Below are 10,925 nucleotides of genomic sequence, written 5' to 3' on the forward strand. Positions count from 1 at the left end.
CCTGTTGGTTTCTTTTCCTCCGCTTAGTGATATGCTTAAATTCAGCGGGTTGTCTCGCCTGATCTGAGGTCGACAGCGGATACATTCGCTTCCATCAACTTCCTGCACGACCGCGTGCGCTCGCCCTACCAAGTGCGCCCGCAACCCTGTACAGGGCCACTTCTTCACAAGGCTGGCAATCGGCTTCCCCGCTGCACGCGTGCGGCGCACAACCGGTGTGACGTGGAAGTGACGGGACACGTTCGTAAACCCATCGCGAACCGAGTACGACGCCCTACCAAGTGCGCCCGCAACCCTGTACAGGGTCACATCTTCACAAGGCTGGCAAGCGGCATTCCGCTGCGCGCGTGCGTCGTCCGAGCAGTTGCGTGATAAACGACCGTGTCGAAAGCCCAAACACCGCCGAGGCCAGTCGCCGCCGCCGCAAGGGCAGCCACGCAGCCTGGCGAGAGGCATCGTCTCGTGTAGCGTCGCCCCCGCCCCAACTGGAGTGGCCCAGTTTTTTGAACGGGACGGGAACTGCGAAGCACTTAGACCGACGGCGGACTACGACGAGAACGCCTTAAGCTTCGCCAACGTTTCGCCAACTCGTGCGGGAGACTTTTTCCGCTTCGCGGCAAGTCGTCGCGCCGTGCTCTCCGCATCAACCGCGTACGCAGCGAACCGCAAACGTCGGGCGCAGCCTCCTCACCTCCCTGCGCTTTGCGCGCGAACGTTCCCTGTTCGCGCGGCAAAGCCTGGAGGAGGCACGGCCCCGCAGCGTGTTCGAGCGCCCGGTCTACGGGACACCCTGCTTACTTCGAGGGCAACAAGCGCAACGCAAGGCTGCGATCTCGCGCACTTTGCGCACGGCTGGAGAAGCTTTGCTGGCCGGCTTTCGCTCCTCGTGTTTACCGTGCGTTAAAGTTGTGCGTCCGTGGCTCTCGCAGCTCTTGCGCGCCCGGTCGCAGAGAGGAGTACGCAACCTCGACCGCACTTTCCCTGCAGGCTTCCTTCCGACTCGAAGTCCTGCGGCGGTCTCAACGAGGTGCCACATCCTCAATGCAGTCGGTCGCCCCCGTTTCGGTTGGGCTCTGGCACGACGGTCGCCACCGTCTCGCCCTTGAGTGGCCGCTGTTGGCGCTCGCTGTGAGGTGTTCAGCGTGCTGTCCGTGTTGCCGACGCGGTCAAAACGAGTCGACGGCTCACGTTCCCTTGTGCGCCGAAGGCTCTCTTGATATGTGATCCGACCCTCAGACAGACGAAGCCAAGGGAAGACCCAAGGCCGCAATGTGCGTTCAAAGAATCAGTGCTCAGTGTGTCCTGCAATTCACACCAAGTCTCGCAGCTGGCTGCGTTCTTCATCGACCCGAGAACCGAGTGATCCACCGCTTAGAGTCGTGAAAAAGTGTTTGTTCAATTCCGTACAGTCAAAACCAAACGTTTCTGGCACTCGGCCAAACAGTGGCCAAGAAGGGCGCTTTTCAGCGCACGCTTGGACTCCAAAACTCTGCCGCGCCTTTTTCGGCTGCCGCAAATCGAGCAAACGGTGTGTTTCGGACGGCGTTTCGCTTCCGCTACTTGCGAGTGCTTTCGTGGTCCACCCCTCTATAAATACTCGGGAGGCGTCGAAGCCGGTTCTCCAAGCCGGACCCGTAGGTATCGTTGTGTGCTCGCTCTCATTGGCCCGCCTAACCAGAAAATGCCTGCGGTACACCCATTTGGATAAGAGTGCACGCAGATGCGGGCCTCGACGGCTACACATTTCCTCGGGCGGCCGCCTCCCGGCCTCCGTGGAGCGCGGGATGCACGGTCCCATCGACAAGCCTCTCCCGTTTTTACCGTGGCGTCGCGGTTCACCACGGCGGGCGGGTCGGTCTCCTCCGCATAAAAAGGGGGACCCCCGCTTTTTGTTCCACGAAATCGCACAAGCTTTTTTCGCATCCACGGTTTGCCACCGCACACCAAAATGCCGATCCGGCTGCCTACTTTAGCCAACAGGTGGAGCCAGGCGCGCCGTACTTGCGCGGCACTTCCCACGTCCACCGAAGTCGGTGCCAAGGACCACTTTCGGCGCCGGAGCCGCGTACGAGCCTACTCGAGGCGGAAGAACGAAGCCAGCAAGGGCCTGGCCGCAAGTGCGTTCAATTGTCGGGACGTCCAAGTCCCTCGTTCTTCCGTGCTTCCTCTTTCGGCAAGTCGTTGCGGCACCTTCCCAAAGCGCGCAGACCCGCTAATCGCGACGAGCGCGACGTGGCCGTGCCGCCTTTCCCTCGGCAGCAAGCAAAACGCCTGGCAACGTCGACGCTCCCCTAACCGCGATCTCGCACCGTGTTTCGTGTGGCGAATTCAAAAGCCGGCCGGCGCTGCTGCAACCATTACGGTCGGTACGCATACGCCGCGGAGGGCGGGACGGTCATCGGAGCGTGCGGTTCCTCCATCGAGTACTGCGCACCTCGGCCGTCGCATCGCCGTGCCATGACCGGCCGCGCGTCAACGCGAACCGGTGCCAGCGAGATCCCTCGCCTGCAAGAACCGACCGGCAGCCTCCGTCACCCGAGGACGCGGAGGCGCTTGCCGCGGACGGCGGGACGGTATGCACTGGTGCACAGCGGACCCGTCACATCGCCAGTTCCTTGACCGACCGCCGACGCTTGTGCCGTTCCTCTCGTACTTGGCAGTCGCCGCGCGATTGTCGGGTCTCGTTCTTGCACGCTCGAACGGTCGGGAGGGCACTCGGCTGGCGTTTCGGGAACGCGCAGCCTCGCCTTCTACCGACGTAACCACGACTCGCCGTTCGCGCTCCGCCGCTCCTGTTTACAGTACTAGGCGGTCCCGCAGCGGTCGGGTCGCGCATTTCGAGCGCTTCGAGCCACGGTGCAGTGGCGGGTCGAAAGCCGACCTATGAGTGCGTTGCGCCGTTTGTACCCGCGTCCGCCACCTGGCCGACCGTCCAAGGTCGCGGTGTTGGCGTCCGCTGGGCGCAACAATTTGTCACGGGGTGCCGCTCCACATTCAGGCAGCCCCGTGGGGAAAAGCCGACCCCGCGTCCAAACGGGGTCAGCGGCAGAAAGTGTCGGGCGCAGACGCAGCTGAGGCGCTCACCCTTCACAATCCGTTAATGATCCTTCCGCAGGTTCACCTACGGAAACCTTGTTACGACTTTTACTTCCTCTAAATGATCAAGTTTGGTCATCTTTCCAACAGACCGGCGCAACCGAAAGGCCGCGCCGGACATCGGTCCGAAGACCTCACTAAATCATTCAATCGGTAGTAGCGACGGGCGGTGTGTACAAAGGGCAGGGACGTAATCAACGCGAGCTTATGACTCGCGCTTACTGGGAATTCCTCGTTCAAGGGGAACAATTGCAAGCCCCTATCCCAATCACGAAAGAAGTTCCACGGGTTACCCAGTCTTTTCAGACAGGGATAAAGACACGCTGCTTCCTTCAGTGTAGCGCGCGTGCGGCCCCGGACATCTAAGGGCATCACAGACCTGTTATTGCTCTGTTTCGTGCGGCTAGGAGCCGCTTGTCCCTCTAAGAAGGTTGTAAGGTGCTGGGAACCCCGCACCTATTTAATAGGCTAGAGTCTCGTTCGTTATCGGAATTAACCAGACAAATCGCTCCACCAACTAAGAACGGCCATGCACCACCATCCACCGAATCAAGAAAGAGCTCTCAATCTGTCAATCCTCCCAGTGTCCGGGCCGGGTAAGTTTTCCCGTGTTGAGTCAAATTAAGCCGCAGGCTCCACTCCTGGTGGTGCCCTTCTGTCAATTCCTTTAAGTTTCAGCTTTGCAACCATACTTCCCCCGGAACCCAAATACTTTGGTTTCCCGGAAGCTGCCCGCCGAGTCATTTGAGTAACTCAGGCGGATCGCTGGTTGGCATCGTTTATGGTCAGAACTAGGGCGGTATCTGATCGCCTTCGAACCTCTGACTTTCGTTCTTGATCAATGAAAACATTCTTGGCAAATGCTTTCGCAGTAGTTCGTCTTGCGACGGTCCAAGAATTTCACCTCTAGCGCCGCAATACGAATGCCCCCGTCCGTCCCTCTTAATCATTACCTCGTATTCCAAAAACCAACAGAACAGAAACGAGGTCTTGTTCTATTATTCCATGCAAGTTTATTCAGGCGACTCGCCTGCGTTGAGCACTCTAATTTTTTCAAAGTAAAAGCACCGGCCATCTCGAGGCACACAATGAAGTGCACCAAGAAAGAACCGGCATGATGTTCAGTCCGAGCCGTCGCATCGGGTAGATGCACTACTCGTCTGGAACTGAGATCCAACTACGAGCTTTTTAACCGCAGCAGCTTTAGTATACGCTATTGGAGCTGGAATTACCGCGGCTGCTGGCACCAGACTTGCCCTCCAATTGATCCTCGTTAAAGGATTTAGAGTGTACTCATTTCAATTACGGGGCCTCAAAAGAGTCCCGTATTGTTATTTTTCGTCACTACCTCCCCGTGCCGGGAGTGGGTAATTTGCGCGCCTGCTGCCTTCCTTGGATGTGGTAGCCGTTTCTCAGGCTCCCTCTCCGGAATCGAACCCTGATTCTCCGTTACCCGTAACAACCATGGTAAGCAAGTAACCTACCATCGAAAGTTGATAAGGCAGACACTTGAAAGAAACGTCGCCGGCTCGTGGCCATGCGATCAGCACAAAGTTATCCAGAGTCACCACACAATACGGGCCGAAACCCGATCGATCTTGGTCTAATAAAAGCACCCGTTACCCAAAGGGCTCCAGGCTCACTGCATGTATTAGCTCTAGAATTGCCACAGTTATCCAAGTAGGAAGAAACGATCTAAGGAACCATAACTGATTTAATGAGCCATTCGCGGTTTCGCCTTATTTCGGCATGTACTTAGACATGCATGGCTTAATCTTTGAGACAAGCATATGATTACTGGCAGGATCAACCAGGTAATCGTTCGACTGCGCGTCCGTCCTCGCCCTCGGCGGGCCGGACGCAGTCTGTGTGCGGCGGAGGCCACCTTCAGGCGCCCCAACACGCTTATTTTGCACTCCGAGATGACGGCGTTCGAGCTCGCTACGGCACAACCTTCCCGAAAGACGAGTGGGAGCCGTGCGGCAAGAAGCACGTTCATGCTCGCTCTTTTTCGTTGCATCGACTCGGTCGCGCCGTGCGGGTTGCCCAAGCCCGCTGCACTGTCGGTGGACCGGCCGGAACTAGCAACGGAGCCGAGACTGCAAAGCCGCCAGACGACGGGTCACGCCCGCGTCTTCGGCGCTTTCGCATCTGAATCGCCCGAGGACGACACGGAACACACCTCGATATCGTGGTAAAACGGCACCGTCCGACAACCAGCCCCTAACGCATCAAGCGGATGAGGCTGCAGACGACTGCCGTGGATTCCCCTGGAGCAGACCCGAGGACACGCTTGACGAGGCCGAAGCCCGCCGCATATCAGACACCCGGTCGCTTTCGCGTACGCCGCTCACGAGAACCCCCACATAATAGCAGCGATAAGTACCCAGACCTCCTTGGGCCCTAATACGAGCGTACTCGAGAAAATTTCACCGCGGGTGTGCCCCGAAACGTGTGGCATGTTGAGCGTGCCACAAGTCTACGTCGCTCTCAAACCCGCCGAGGTCGTAGAATTTGCGACCCTACTCACGAAATTCCCACCGAGGATACGGCCGCAAACGTACCGCACCTTGGGTAGGCCACGAGTTTGTGCAACACTACGCTGACGGCACAGCACCGAGGTCGTGCGCGCACGCACGGGAAAATTCCGCCGCGGTTTCTGCCGAAAACGTGAGGCACCACGACTCTCCGCAAGTTCGCGTCGACTGCGAAAGACCGAAGTCGTGAACGACGTGTCCGCTACTCGCCGCCGACACGCTGGACACCAAACGTACAACGACTCGACGGCGTCGTAGAGGCCCACGACGCGGTTTTCCTTAACGACGTCTCGGCGTGGCACCGACAGGTTAGAACGGCCGACCAACGTTCCCTGTCCGCCGTTCGGCTCAGTCGAAGGGCTCGGCGACTTCGGCAACGCTGCGAAGCCGCACGGTGACGCACGCCATGTCCCCATTTTTTTTTTTCTTTCTGCGTCTGCCGGGGTGCCCCTATAATAGCAGCGATAAGCACCCAGACCGCCGTGGGTCGCTCGCCCCGGCTGACGTGGTTTTTCGTACTCCTGCGGCGGTCGCCGTCAAGCACGTCCAAATACGCTACTTTCGTGGGCGCATTCACGCTCTTTCGCTTCGCCGGAGTGCCAGCACTCACTCTGCCAAAAACGGCGAACATCCGAGCGGCGGTTCCCACTTTTGCGTCGGCGTCGCAAACCCCGCCCCGGCAGACGAGGTTTGCCGTACTCGTGCGACGGTGGCCGGCGGGCACGTCGAAAGACGCCGATATCGTGCGCGAATTGGCGCACCTTGGCTTCACCGGAGTGCCGCCACTGACTCCTCCAAAAACGGCGAAGATCCGAGCGGCGCTTCCCACTTTCGCATCGGCGTCCCGAACTCCGCCCCGGCTGACGCGGTTTACCGTACTCGTGCGACGGTCGCCGGCGAGCACGTGGAAAGACGCCGATATCGTGCCCGAATCGGCTCCGTTCGGCTTCGCCGGAGTGCCAGCACTGGCTCGGCGAAAGACGACGAACATCCGAGCGACGGTTCTCACTATTGCGTACGCGTCGCAAACCCCGCCCCGGCAGACGCACTTTGCCGTACTCGTGCGACGGTCGCCGGCGAGCACGTAGAAAGACGCCGATATCGTGCCGGAATCGGCCCCGTTTGGCTTCGCCGGAGTGCCAGCACTCACTCGGCCACAAACGGCGAACATCCGAGCGGCGGTTCCCACTTAGCCGTCGGCGTCCCGAACTCCGCCCCGGCAGACGCGGTTGCCGAGCTCGTGCGACTAGCGACCGCGAAGCCGTCTCGCGACGCCGCTTTCGTGCGCGGCTCCCACTGCGACCTGGGTCACCCGAGGTCGACGAGCAAAAAAGAATGTCGAAAAAAATTTTTTTTTTTTTGCGTCTGCCGGGGTGCCCCTATAATAGCAGCGATAAGCACCCAGACCGCCATGGGTCGCTCGCCCCGGCTGACGTGGTTTTTCGTTTTCCTGCGGTGGTCGTCGTCAAGCACGTCCAAACACGCCACTTTCGTGGGCGCATTCGCGCTCTTTCGCTTCGCCGGAGTGCCAGCACTCACTCTGCCAAAAACGGCGAACATCCGAGCGGCGGTTCCCACTTTTGCGTCGGCGTCGCAAACCCCGCCCCGGCAGACGAGGTTTGCCGTACTCGTGCGACGGTGGCCGGCGGGCACGTCGAAAGACGCCGATATCGTGCGCGAATTGGCGCACCTTGGCTTCACCGGAGTGCCGCCACTGACTCCTCCAAAAACGGCGAAGATCCGAGCGGCGCTTCCCACTTTCGCATCGGCGTCCCGAACTCCGCCCCGGCTGACGCGGTTTACCGTACTCGTGCGACGGTCGCCGGCGAGCACGTGGAAAGACGCCGATATCGTGCCCGAATCGGCTCCGTTCGGCTTCGCCGGATTGCCAGCACTGGCTCGGCGAAAGACGACGAACATCCGAGCGACGGTTCTCACTATTGCGTACGCGTCGCAAACCCCGCCCCGGCAGACGCACTTTGCCGTACTCGTGCGACGGTCGCCGGCGAGCACGTAGAAAGACGCCGATATCGTGCCGGAATCGGCCCCGTTTGGCTTCGCCGGAGTGCCAGCACTCACTCGGCCACAAACGGCGAACATCCGAGCGGCGGTTCCCACTTAGCCGTCGGCGTCCCGAACTCCGCCCCGGCAGACGCGGTTGCCGAGCTCGTGCGACTAGCGACCGCGAAGCCGTCTCGCGACGCCGCTTTCGTGCGCGGCTCCCACTGCGACCTGGGTCACCCGAGGTCGACGAGCAAAAAAGAATGTCGAAAAAAATTTTTTTTTTTTTTTTTGCGTCTGCCGGGGTGCCCCTATAATAGCAGCGATAAGCACCCAGACCGCCATGGGTCGCTCGCCCCGGCTGACGTGGTTTTTCGTTTTCCTGCGGTGGTCGTCGTCAAGCACGTCCAAACACGCCACTTTCGTGGGCGCATTCGCGCTCTTTCGCTTCGCCGGAGTGCCAGCACTCACTCTGCCAAAAACGGCGAACATCCTAGTGGCGGTTCCCACTTTTGCGTCGGCGTCGCCAACCCCGCCCCGGCATACGCGGTTTGCCGTACTCGTGCGGCGGTGGCCGGCGGGCACGTCGAAAGACACCGATATCGTGCGCGAGTCGATGCTTCTTGGTCTCGCAGGAGGGCCGCCACTCACTCCTGCAAAAACGGCGAAGATCCGAGCGGCGCTTCCCACTTTTTCGTCGGCGTCGCAAACCTCGCCCCGGCAGACGCGCTTTGCCGTACTCGTGCGACGGTCGCCGGCGAGCACGTCGAAATACGCCGATATCGTGCCCGAATCGGCCCCGTTTCGCTTCGCCGGAGTGCCAGCACTCGCTCGGCCAAAGACGACGAACATCCGAGCGACGGTTCCCACTATTGCGTACGCGTCGCGAACCCCGCCCCGGCAGACGCGGTTTGCCGTACTCGTGCGGCGGTGGCCGGCGGGCACGTCGAAAGACGCCGATATCGTGCACGAATTGGCGCTCCTTGGCTTCACCGGAGTGCCAGCACTCACTCGGCCAAAAACGGCGAACATCCGAGCAGCGGTACCCACTTAGCCGTCGGCATCCCGAACTCCGCGCCGGCTGACGCGGTTGCCGAGCTCGTGCGACTAGCGACCGCGAACGCGTCTCGCGACGCCGCTTTCGTGCGCGGCTCCCATTGCGACCTGGGTTACCCGAGCTCGACCAGCAAAAAAGAAGGTCGAAAATTTTTTTTTTTTTTTCTGCGTCTGCCGGGGTGCCCCTATAATAGCAGCGATAAGCACCCAGACCGCCGTGTGTCGCTCGCCCCGGCTGACGTGGTTTTTCGTACTCCTGCAGCGGTCGCCGTCACGCACGTCCAAATACGCCACTTTCGTGGGCGCATTCGCGCTCTTTCGCGTCGCCGGAGTGCCAGCACTCACTCTGCCAAAAACGGCCAACATCCGAGCGGCGGTTCCCACTTTTGCGTCGGCGTCGTAAACCCCGCCCCGGCAGACGCGGTTTGCCCTACTCGTGCGACGGTCGCCGGCGAGCGCGTCGAAAGACGCCGATATCGTGCGCTAATTGGCGCTCCTTGGCTTCTCCGGAGTGCCGCCACTCACTCCTCCAAAAACGGCGAAGATCCGAGCGGCGTTCTCCACTTTCGCATCGGCGTCCCGAACTCCGCCCGGGCTGACGCGGTTTACCGTACTCGTGCGACGGTCGCCGGCGGGCACGTCGAAAGACGCCGATATCGTGCCGTAATCGGCCCCGTTTGGCTTCGCCCGTGTGCCAGCACTCACTCGGCCAAAAACGGCGAACATCCGAGCAGCGTTTCCCACTTTCGCATCGGCGTCCCGAAGCCCGCCCCGGCAGACGCGGTTTGCCCTACTCGAGCGACGGTCGCCGGCGATCACGTCGAAAGGCGCCGAATTCGTGCACGAATCGATGCTTCTTGGTCTCGCAGGAGGGCCGCCACTCACTCCTGCAAAAACGGCGAAGATCCGAGTTGCGCTTCCCACTTTTTCGTCGGCGTCCCGAACTACGCCCCGGCTGACGCGGTTTACCGTACTCGTGCGACGGTCGCCGGCGGGCACTTCAAAATACGCCGATTTCGTGGGCGCATTCACGCTGTTTCGCTTCCCCGGAGTGCCAACACTCACTCTGCCGAAAGCGGCGATCATCCGAGCGGCGGTTCCCACTTTTGCGTCGGCTTCGCAAACGGCGCCCCGGCAGACGCGCTCGTGCGACGTACTCGTGCGACGGTCGCCGGCGAGCACGTCGAAAGACGCCGATATCGTGCTCGAATCGACCCCGTTTCGCTTCGCCGGAGTGCTGCCAGTCACGGCGCAGAAAACGGCGAACAAGTGTTTTTTTTTTTTTTTTTTCCTAGAATTTGTGTTATAGAAGGCACATTTGATATCGGACGATAATTTTCAACTTTATCACGCGCACCGATTTTCGTGTAGAGGTTTGCAAGTTTATGGGAATTTCTCCACTTGGAATAATGCGATTTAGTAGTACTACGAGAACTTCATGGATGTACTCAAGGGTACGGGGCAAGTCAGTTACGTCAACACCTGCAGATTTTTTACACTTCAAACTGAAAATTGTTGGTTGTGAGTCCTCGTGTGATATTAAAGGCCGATTCGCTAACACATAGAACAAAGAAAGAAAGGAAGAAAAAACGCCCGCGCTCGCTCAAGAAACCTGGGTTCGCAACAAGTGGCAACAACAAGCAACCGAGCGAGTGCGCCAAAACCCGTGGCGGCCGAACAAACGCGAAGTCCCAACCGCGTCAGCCGGGGCGGCACGGGACAGGAAAAATCACTTCAGCCGGGGCGGCGGGGCACCGAATAAACCTCGTCACCTCGTCGCAGGATAAAAGAGGAAACAAAAAGTCTAAACAGCGTCTGCTGGAGCGAATGCGTAATAAAACAACAACAACAACAAAAAAAAAAAACACCCGCGCTCAAGAAGTCTGCAATCACCACAAAAGGCGACTGTGACCGAGCAGCGTCAGCCGGGGCCGTGCGGAAACGGAAAAACCGCGACTACCGGGGCGTCGAGGCACCGAAAAATCCACTTCAGCCGCGGCGAAAAAAAAAAACAAAAAGAAAGACGGAGGGGGGGGGGAACCACGTCTGCCGGGGCGAAGGAAAAAAAAAAAACGCGTCTGCCGGGGCGAGCCCGGGTGCGGCACCACCGGGAAAACTGTGGCAAACAGACATGGCGATCGAGTGAGTGGGCCGCCAGCCAGGCTCAGCCAAAAAGTGCAAAGTCCGAACTGCGTCAGCCGGGGCGGCAAAAACCACGTCAGCCGGGGCGGCGCA

General features: G+C 59.7%; 3 non-coding genes across 3 annotated transcripts in view; all 3 read right to left on the reverse strand.

Annotated features, from left to right (window-relative positions):
- The window catches only part of LOC142793940 (large subunit ribosomal RNA), a 3,958-nt gene extending 3,886 nt beyond the window's left edge, over positions 1-72 (reverse strand). The window contains exon 1 of the ribosomal RNA XR_012891945.1: positions 1-72. This exon is cut by the window's left edge and continues 3,886 nt beyond it. This is a non-coding gene — a ribosomal RNA (large subunit ribosomal RNA).
- Positions 73-1,226: 1,154 nt separating this feature from the next.
- Positions 1,227-1,379, reverse strand: LOC142793944 (5.8S ribosomal RNA). The gene has a single exon (XR_012891948.1). It is a non-coding gene; the product is annotated as a 5.8S ribosomal RNA (ribosomal RNA).
- A 1,719-nt stretch (positions 1,380-3,098) lies between these two features.
- On the reverse strand, positions 3,099-4,913 carry LOC142793933 (small subunit ribosomal RNA). The gene has a single exon (XR_012891938.1). It is a non-coding gene; the product is annotated as a small subunit ribosomal RNA (ribosomal RNA).
- Between the last annotated feature and the right edge of the window lie 6,012 nt (positions 4,914-10,925).

The sequence above is a fragment of the Rhipicephalus microplus genome, unplaced genomic scaffold (genome assembly GCF_043290135.1).
Source record: "Rhipicephalus microplus isolate Deutch F79 unplaced genomic scaffold, USDA_Rmic scaffold_348, whole genome shotgun sequence".
Taxonomy (NCBI): Eukaryota; Metazoa; Arthropoda; class Arachnida; order Ixodida; family Ixodidae; genus Rhipicephalus; species Rhipicephalus microplus.